The following is a 9075-nucleotide window of genomic DNA, read 5'->3' as shown; positions in this document are numbered from 1 at the left end:
TGAATTCCATGGCACACCTAACCGTAGCCTACAGATCCACCCGGCCGTGCGACGCTTCTGTTGCGCCGCGCTCCACTTTATTCCTATGGGTGACGTCAAGCGACTTAGCTGTTAACATGGGGATAATTTGTAAACTCCATAAAACTTTGATGCGATTTGGGGTTGTATAAGATGCCAATGCTAACCACATAGCATGTTGCCATGGTAGTTTAGGTGTGAAGCTGTGCCAGCGAGCCAGCATGCACAAAGCCAGGACCCTTGCACACTTACATGAAATGCAGACATTATTAGTGCTATTAGTTACATTTACAAGACAACATATACACAGTGGGGGAGAGCAATTGGCTACAGCAAGAACGGCACAAAAGAAGATAACTATTGACTGAAAACAATAATACGTTTTCATTTTTTTTTTTACATTTTATTCTGCGTGTTGCCTGTGTATCATATGGGCCAAATCATCATGCAAACAGTGTGCCTAGTTATATGAAAGGACCCCATTGTTCAAACACTTGAAACTTGTTTACACAGATGAAACTCAACTTGGTATTTTAACATAAATTTATATTGTAAGTTTGGTTCCCTGATGAAATGTTTTCAGCATGCATGAGTTCACCACTTGCATTGGAATGATGCAGCTGTAATAGATTCCCTCATTTGAAATAAATGAACTCGACAAGGAGAGAAAATGAGAGTGAGGGAGAAGTCGCAGAGGGAAAACTTGTTTCTAGAGAAGAGAGGAGTTGCATTTGAAAATTAAATATTTACATTTTTATGAACTAAAATTGATGCCTGCTCTTAGCAAATGGTAACTGAAATGTAAATAAAGCTCATTGCAAATTATTTTTAAGTAAAACATGAGTGTAAATTATGTAAGAGAAGTGAACGGTCATTTTAATTAAAAGATTTTATTTTATTTTTTTCATTACAGTTTATTATTTTGTTGTCTTGTCTTGGCCATGTATTGGTCAGTATTCAATGAGCGTAATAAATGAGTGAAACAGCGCCCCCCTGGTTTGGCTGGTAAATGACAGGTTGTGTGGTCAAAGGTGATATTGCACCTTTACGGGTGAGACTGGACTCAACAGACGGGGAAGCCAGCCAGGTGAAGTTAATCAAAATAATAAGTGTTCGATGCGCACACTGCCAAGCTGCAGCGCAACTATGGACGCACAAGTATGTGGAAAAGAAACTGAAGTGAATTGTGAAGTTTGTCTTACTCTGACCTCAAAACAAACAAACAAACAAACAAACAAAGAGAAAGAAAGTTAACATCATTCAGTTAAATATAACAGCGGATGAACGTCAGGTAGTTTTCCAGTGTTGCTAGCATAATGACATTGGCTAACGTTAACCTCCGACTGGCAAGGCTAGCTAGCAGTGATATTATGTCTGGCAACGAGCAAACAAAATGACTACAACTGCAATAAAAACCATGGGGTATTGCTGGATATTGGATATAAACCACTTCATCTCCGTAAAAGGAAGAAGAACGGACTTCAACGTCAAATAACGTGAGTCAACTAGCTACAACCTGTCTGTCTCTTAGTTGACGCTATCTGTTTGTCACTTGCTAGCTGGTTTCTTTCCTGCTGGTTAAATGTGTGGCTGTCTGTGTGCGTATTTAACTCCATGCCTTGTAGTTGCTGATATAACTGTTAATGGAGTTTATATTCTACTGTGCCATGTGTGTCTGGTTACACACTGAAGCTGCTGTGTCAGCTAGCACACAGTCATATAGACATTCAATAATTTTGAATTTCTCCAATTTTGCACTTATACAGTAGGTGTGATGTGTGATGTGTGATTTGTGAAGGTCTGCTACTGCTAGTTGCTTGTGAGAGGTTGGTTTAAGCTATGCTATTATGATGTATTGGCTTACTTACCGAATACTGTAGAATATGCTGTAGTCGAGTAGATGAGTGGAAGTCATGTATTTTTATACATGCATTGGTACTTTCTGATAACAGCAACTTAAATCTGTGAATGTATTGTCTGTGTCAGAGTAACATTATTTTGGATGCAACACTTTTGATAGCCTAAATGATTAAATGTTTAATTAACCAAACATGCTAATATGGGCTGCTTCGCTCTGTTTTAAATACAGTAATTGTTGTTTTGTATACAGTAATTGTTAACTGAATATCTTTGTGTTTTGTCCTGTTTGTTGGACAAAACATAATATTAATTGAAGATGTCACCTTCGGCTCTCAGAATCTGATTGCTCACTATTTTGACATTTCATAGAGTCGATAGTAAATGATTTATCAGTTTATCTATACATTGGCTACATTATACAAATGATCTTGAGTTGCAGCTTTGTATACAATAAGTAGTAGCCTACTGTGGCCTGTATACTTTTGTATGCTAAGAAAGTGCATAAGAAACGTGTAATATATGACATATGCTTTGTTTTTAGATGTGAACATAAATCTGCTGTCTAAGCACATCTTAAAGTTTACTAATTGTACATAATGTGGTTTGTTGTGACCCACCACAATGGAACGGTGCTGAAACAATTCTAGTAAGCCTAGTCAGTGGTCCCTGTGGTTTAGTGGTGAGCTGATTAGAACTGTGCATATCTGACAGATGTGTGAAGATCTCTTTAGGTGTGTTCTTCTCATTTTATCGTTATTTTTTTTCCATTACATTTGAGCAGTGGAGAATAACAGCACTGTTAGATTGGTCACAAATCAAAAACTGGTGATCACGCCATGTATGCCTGTGTAATGAGTATGGGGAGTGTGTCATATTTGCTCAGTGAGAGTGCTGCATGCTACATCTTACAAAACTATTTGGATCATCTTTCAGTCTTGTTAGAGAACCTCAACAGACACATACACATGGGATTATTCTGCTATACAGGTGTGAAATTTGGTGGTGGGCTGAAAATTAACTCTGTCTGTTTTTGAAAAAAAAAGACCAAATGCTGTTACAGAATTTGTTATTGTTGGAATAACCAATCTGTGCTGGACAGCTGCTTCATAATCTGCTTTTTGTTATCACAAATGTTTGATTGGCTGCTTACTGTAATCGATCTGTGTGGTTACTAAATTATCTTATTACTTACTTGTGTTTGCTATCATAAGTGACAGAATGAACACTTGGGTGATAAGTTCAGCACTCTGCTGCAGAGCCACATGGGTGGAGACAATGTTGATTACATTTCAACGGTTTCAACTGTTTCTCTTAGAAATTCTTTAAAATGGAATGACAAGTGATTCATAGATTCTTTCTTAATGCTCTTACTGGGGCGTAGACAGGAAGTTGACCTGCAACAATACAGCATTTGAATACATTTTTTATATTTTGGTGCCTTATCTTTCAAGCAGCATTTCCAACGTTGTGACTGTAGAATAATCTGGGAAGTTTAAACAAGAACACCCCAAATAGATCAAAGATTTGAAAAAAATTATACAGTATTTTTAATAAATGTGAGCGAAAGTAGGACAGATGAGAGAAAATGAGACAGGGGAAACTCACAGGGATGGCTTCAAGAAGGGAAGGGATTCTTTCCAAAATGAAATGTGGAGTGCTAAGTGGCTGCTAGTACAGTATAGTAGGGCTGCAGCTGGAAAATATCATAATCCTGATCATTTTGGTCAATATTGAAATCACTTATTATTATTTAACACAATTACTCATTGACTTTTGGAAAGGTGTTGCAATTATTGAATACAAAAAAAAGTGAAACACATCAACAGTGAACATTTCCCTTACTTTTCCCGTTTGAACTTTTTCTCTCATTCATAACACAAGACAAAATAAGAGTTAACTTCTTAGCAGTGCACATCAGCTAAGAAGGTTCTTGGTGTTTGACAATGAAAGAAGCACATATAAAAAAAACTTGGAGAGAAATTGTTTTTTTTTATTTCCTGCTTTCCCCCTTTTTTATTATTCAGATTCACCTCTTAATCTGTTTTCACTCTTCTGTTGTGTCATTATCTTGTATCCTCTCATCCATATTGATTTTTTTTTCCACTCTGCTTTTTTCCATCCCCTATAAGAGGAGGATAAGACCAGTGAAAAGTAGAGCCAGACAGATTCATATCGGCGGGCCGATATTAGGCATTTTCCAAACTATTGGTATCGGCATTTATAATGGCCGATAAATGAATATTTAAAAAATAAAATAAAAACGGACGAAACACCCTTCAACCATGTTAGGAGTGTTGGCGTTGCATAGTTTGTCCACCAGAGGGCGCTCTACAACGTCCCTGGTGGCAACGCTCTTTGATTTTTTTTTGTTTTTTTGTTATGTTGTGTTTTTGTTCAAAGGACTTTAAGTTTCATATCTTAAGTTTGTATTTTTATACATTTTATTTATCAGAAATGTTCCTCTGTTCTGTTGTGACAATAAAAGTTTCTTTTTAAACTGCTTTATCATATTGTTTTAGTGAGGACTCATAAATAACTACAAATAACTAATGTTAGGGAAATCTGATTATTACGCATTTCTGGATTTAAGAAAATTCAAAATATATCGGCTGATATATCGGAATATCGGATTTTTAAATCACCAAATATTTGTATCAATATCGGCCTTTAAAATCCTTTATCGGTCGGGCTCTAGTGAAAAGTGAAACGGAGAAAGAAGCAGAGCAGTAAAGGTGATGGATAAGGAGACGGAAGGCAGTAAAACGGTAATCGTCAGAGGAAAAGAGTTCAGTAAGAGCAGCGGAAGACTCCAGGGAAAAAGACGGGTTGTGCGAGGTGTTTTTACATTAGATCAGAGAGAACAGGTGGGAGGATGAAGGAAAAAAAGAGGTTAAGTGTTTGGCGTTTCCACATCCTTGCTTTCCTGCTCTTGTCATGCCTCAATCTATCTTTCTTCCTTTGCTGCTGCTTTCTCGTCTGCTCTCTGTCTCCTGCAGCCTTTTCTGACCATGTTAATAGCAGCAGCGTATTATTTATGAAAGCAAGGCGAAAACGAAGACATAGAAAGAACATTAGCAGAAAGCCAGTGTCCTCCCGCAAAAAAAGAATCTTTTGAAGGGACATTGACAGGACGCGTGCTTGCTCTTGTGTGTTTAAAACAGATGTCCTCCTTTGAAGATTTGTATAGAACATGACATATGCTGGATAATGCACTCTTTCTCTCTCTCATTCTCTCGCTTTTTCATCACCTCTTCCCCTCCCTCTGTCTCTATCTCTCTTTTAGATCCCTCGCTCCCTCTTTTCTCCCCAAACTTAATACTCCTCTCAGTCCTCAACCCTCTCTTCATTTTCTTTTCATCTCCCTCTCTCCCTATGTAGCGGTGGTAATGGAGCGCTGGAGCGAAAGGAGGGGACTCCTTCCTTTGCCTCCCAAAAACACTCACTCACTCACTCACACTCTCTTAGGCCTATACTTTGGATTTTTATCCCCTGTATTGTTTTTCGTCTGTTCAAATGGAAGTGATCAATATAATTGATTTATTGATTGAAAAAAGAATATAATGGTAAATGGGAGCTCATTTATGGCGTAATGTTTTGCCTTCTTTATGGTAGTGTGTATTTGGTTGGTATTTCCGTGTGAGATTGCTTTACTGAGAGTTGGGAGTATTAGCATGCGTGTTTCTTTTTGTGTGTTTGTGAGAGGGAGGGAGGGAGAGAGGAAGACAAGGAAAGAGCAGGAGTGCATTACTTGCAGGGTTTTGCCAATTACCCCCCAAAGCTGGAGGTCAAGGAGGAAAGAGACGGAAAACATTTTGTTCCTTTTAATATGCATTCATTGCCTGCCAGGAATAGTCTCTCTCTCTCCCGAAATGTTCTCATTTTCTCTCTTTCTCTTTCGTCGTTATACCTCTCTCATGCTTCCAGTTTCCCTAAGGCTGTGTTCAGACGGACGTTAGCACTGTGTGAAAAAAAAATGTGCTCCCCATTTATTTCATTAAGACCACTTGCTTAATACAATGACTTTGCAAATGCAGGGGGCTTCATCAGAAAAATGCAGGGTTGCTCAGTAAAACTGTTGAACCTGACTTAACTTTTGCCACAAGGCAATGCATTAATATAATAATAATAATAATAATAATAATATTAATATAACACATTTTATAGACAAAGTCACAAAGTGCTTCACGAGAGAATAAAGAAAAGACCCAATAATATAACAATGGAAATAAAAATGTAATTTCTTAAGGAGTGTACGTTTCTGTCTCATAGTATTATTAATCAAATGTTGTGTTTTGGTATCTGATCAGACTCAAATTCACACCGTATTGTTATGACTGGATAAAATGTATGGTTCCAGTCTGGATAATGAATATTGAAAGGAGTATTGAGTCTGTAAACGGTCTGTGAGAGCCGCAGCACAAGCTAGAATAATAGCTCCTCCATTTCCAAACACAGTGCAGCAGTGTTTCTATTCGCCAACCAATGCAATTCTGCATAGTCAAAGCTGAACAAAGGTCAATACTGACCCGCGATGTCATCCAAGCCGGATGGAAATTGTCCCGAAACAAGAACCATATGCTTGAATTTGTGTGTCCTGCGGACCTTAAAGTAAATGAAAGACGAAGCAAATATTCGCAGAATTAAGTGATATGACCATACCTTTACTCTCTTTTTTTCATCTCATGCCTATTGGCTTTCGCTCTTTTGCTCCAGCTCTTTCATCTCAGCACCCATGCACCCTCCTTTTCCTCCCTCCTTCTTTCTCTGTTCTCCCTCTGTCTGCCCTCGCTGCCCTAGCCGGTCTTACCTCCTCCGAGGTAAGGCAGTACTAAACGGCCTCGGCGCAGTGCCCCCATGTATTTTTAATGGCCACGCCCGTCATGCTGGAATCTCAGCATGAATTATGCATAGAGGATGAGTGAGAGAAAAGAGAGGGGGAGGACACAGGGAGGGGAAAAAGAAGGTATGAAACAGAACAAATAGATGAGGGGTAAAAGAGATGAGAAATCATTGAAGACAAAAAACCATTCCGGGAGAGTAAAAAAGATGTAGTGAGAGAGAGAGATGTGTATTTTAGAATAATCACAGCTCGGAGAGGAGAGGAGAGTGCGACCTCTCAACTCCCTCCATCATGCCCTCATTTTATCGCTCCACCCCTGGATCTAACTTCCCCTCCACATCCCGCATCCATTCATTTCTCTCTCTTTTCCTCCAGGGCTCCCTTTCTTCTCTCTTGCTATTTCATCACCTCTTCCCCTCCCTCTGTCTCTATCTCTCCTTCTATCCCTCTTTTATCCCCAAACTTAATACTCCTCTCAGTCCTCAACCCTCTCTCTTCATTTTCTTTTTCAACCTATTCATCTCCCTCTCTCCCTATGTAGCGGTGGTAATGGAGCGCTGGAGGGGAAGGAAAAGGGGGAAAAGGGAGGGAAACATAAAGGCAGACAGAGATAGACAAAGTGAAGGACAGGTGTGGCTTAGACTTTAGACTATTGAGCATCATGGACTCTGTCCTTTGCCTCCCAAAAATACACCCACGCACACACCCACACCCACCCACCCACCCTTCTTGGTAATGGACATTGGAGGGTGGCCGACACGCTAACCATGAGATAATGGAGCAGATATGTGACTTTCCTTTATTACTTTCTCTCCCTCTCTTATTGAAAGTAGCTGGAAATTAGCTGGAACTTATGTATCAGATATATTTATATATATTTATTATATTTCTTTCAAGTTATTTATGCTCTCATCAGCATATGCTTGCTTTATGCAAATGTTTATTATTTTTGCAACAATCCAAAACAATGACAAATACTGTCTATAATATTCTCCAGAATAACCTCAAAGTTACTGTATGCTCAAAAAATATGCTGAAAACATAATATGGCAAGCTCAAGCCCATCAACAGATTAAACACATTATCCAGCGTGGCCTGCCTTTGGCGAGAGGGAGGAGGGTTCTCTACATCAGCCGTACGCTTGGCCAGCATGTGGTACTTGAGAATCGATGTACTCCGGTGGTAACTCAATTCACATCGACAGTACATGTAACTTTAGTCTTGTTGGGAGAACCATCTTGAAGGGCTTTGAAACTTGCCATTCAAAAGACCCTATTCTTTATCCAGTTCTGCTCAAGGAGGATCGTTTCTGCTAGCCATCCACAACGTCACTGCTGCATTGCTTTCTGATTTCTTAAACTACTGAGCGGCCCGGGGGCCCAAATCACAGAACACGCGTTGGTTAATAGCACGTCAAAGAAATTAGTGGCGTTAAAAGGAATTTGTGTTAACTCGTTACTATCGCGTTAATTTTGACAGCCCTGATGTCATTAGTGAATGCAACAGAAGCCATTAAAGTTCAGTGTGATTTTTCTGCATCCAAGCAGCCAGTTACACAGTGCTACACAATTATTTTATGTGCATTCATTTTACTTTTATTAGGACAATACTGTTATATGGTCAAGAGATATCAAAAGTTGTATGAAGTTGCATGTGTCTGAAGGAATAGAACACCCTGGAATACAAAAAGAAATCATTATCTACTTTGTCCAAGTTTCTAGAAAAACCAAACACAAAGTGAGTTAACCACCACACTTACTCCACCTACCCCTGCCCTATTGCATTTAATGAGGCTGTCTTTTTACAAATCTAAAAACGGCCTAAAATCAGGTTTGTCCAAACAGCATAATCCAGCTTTGTAGCTGAATTATTGCACTCTGGCACCAAACGTTTACATATGTACCTCATTATTCCCACTCTGACAGTTCATATTTTGTTGAACACATCCACAGCAGTGTAGATACAGCTACAGGTGATTTATTTAGAATTTTTATACAGTCTATGGTTCATACGCTTAAAGCAATTTGCAGAAACACTTAGGCGCTGCGCCTAAGCCGTATAATAGCAGGAAAAACCCTGTGTAGGGCACTATATAGTGTTATATTTCAGTCAATACTCGGGTCACAACCCCCATCAGGCATTCCTCTAAATTTGCCTTATTTGCGCTGTACAGGATGGTAAGTTAGCTGTGGGATAATAGAGTCCGCAATATGGGGTGTAATAGTTGTCAGCGAGTTTGTAACTCCTGCACCATCTGTGAAGGCCTGTGCCACGCCATGCAAGCATAAACAAAGGTTCAGAGAGTTTCAATCACAGTCCGTACACACAGTTCTGAGAAGAGGCCTATCAGATTAAGT

The 9075-nt window shown here is 39.2% G+C and overlaps 1 protein-coding gene across 3 annotated transcripts in view; it reads left to right on the top strand.

The window, feature by feature from the left end:
• Window positions 1-1081: 1081 nt before the first annotated feature.
• Window positions 1082-9075, top strand: part of grm8a (glutamate receptor, metabotropic 8a) — a 267252-nt gene continuing 259258 nt past the window's right edge. For all 3 annotated transcript variants that reach the window (XM_028570656.1, XM_028570655.1, XM_028570657.1), the window contains exon 1: window positions 1082-1514. The gene's annotated coding sequence lies outside the window, so the exon portion shown is untranslated. The remainder of the gene's footprint in view (window positions 1515-9075) is intronic.

This window comes from Perca flavescens, chromosome 23 (genome assembly GCF_004354835.1).
Source record: "Perca flavescens isolate YP-PL-M2 chromosome 23, PFLA_1.0, whole genome shotgun sequence".
NCBI classification, from domain to species: Eukaryota; Metazoa; Chordata; class Actinopteri; order Perciformes; family Percidae; genus Perca; species Perca flavescens.
This window is presented reverse-complemented; position numbering and strand designations above follow the sequence as displayed.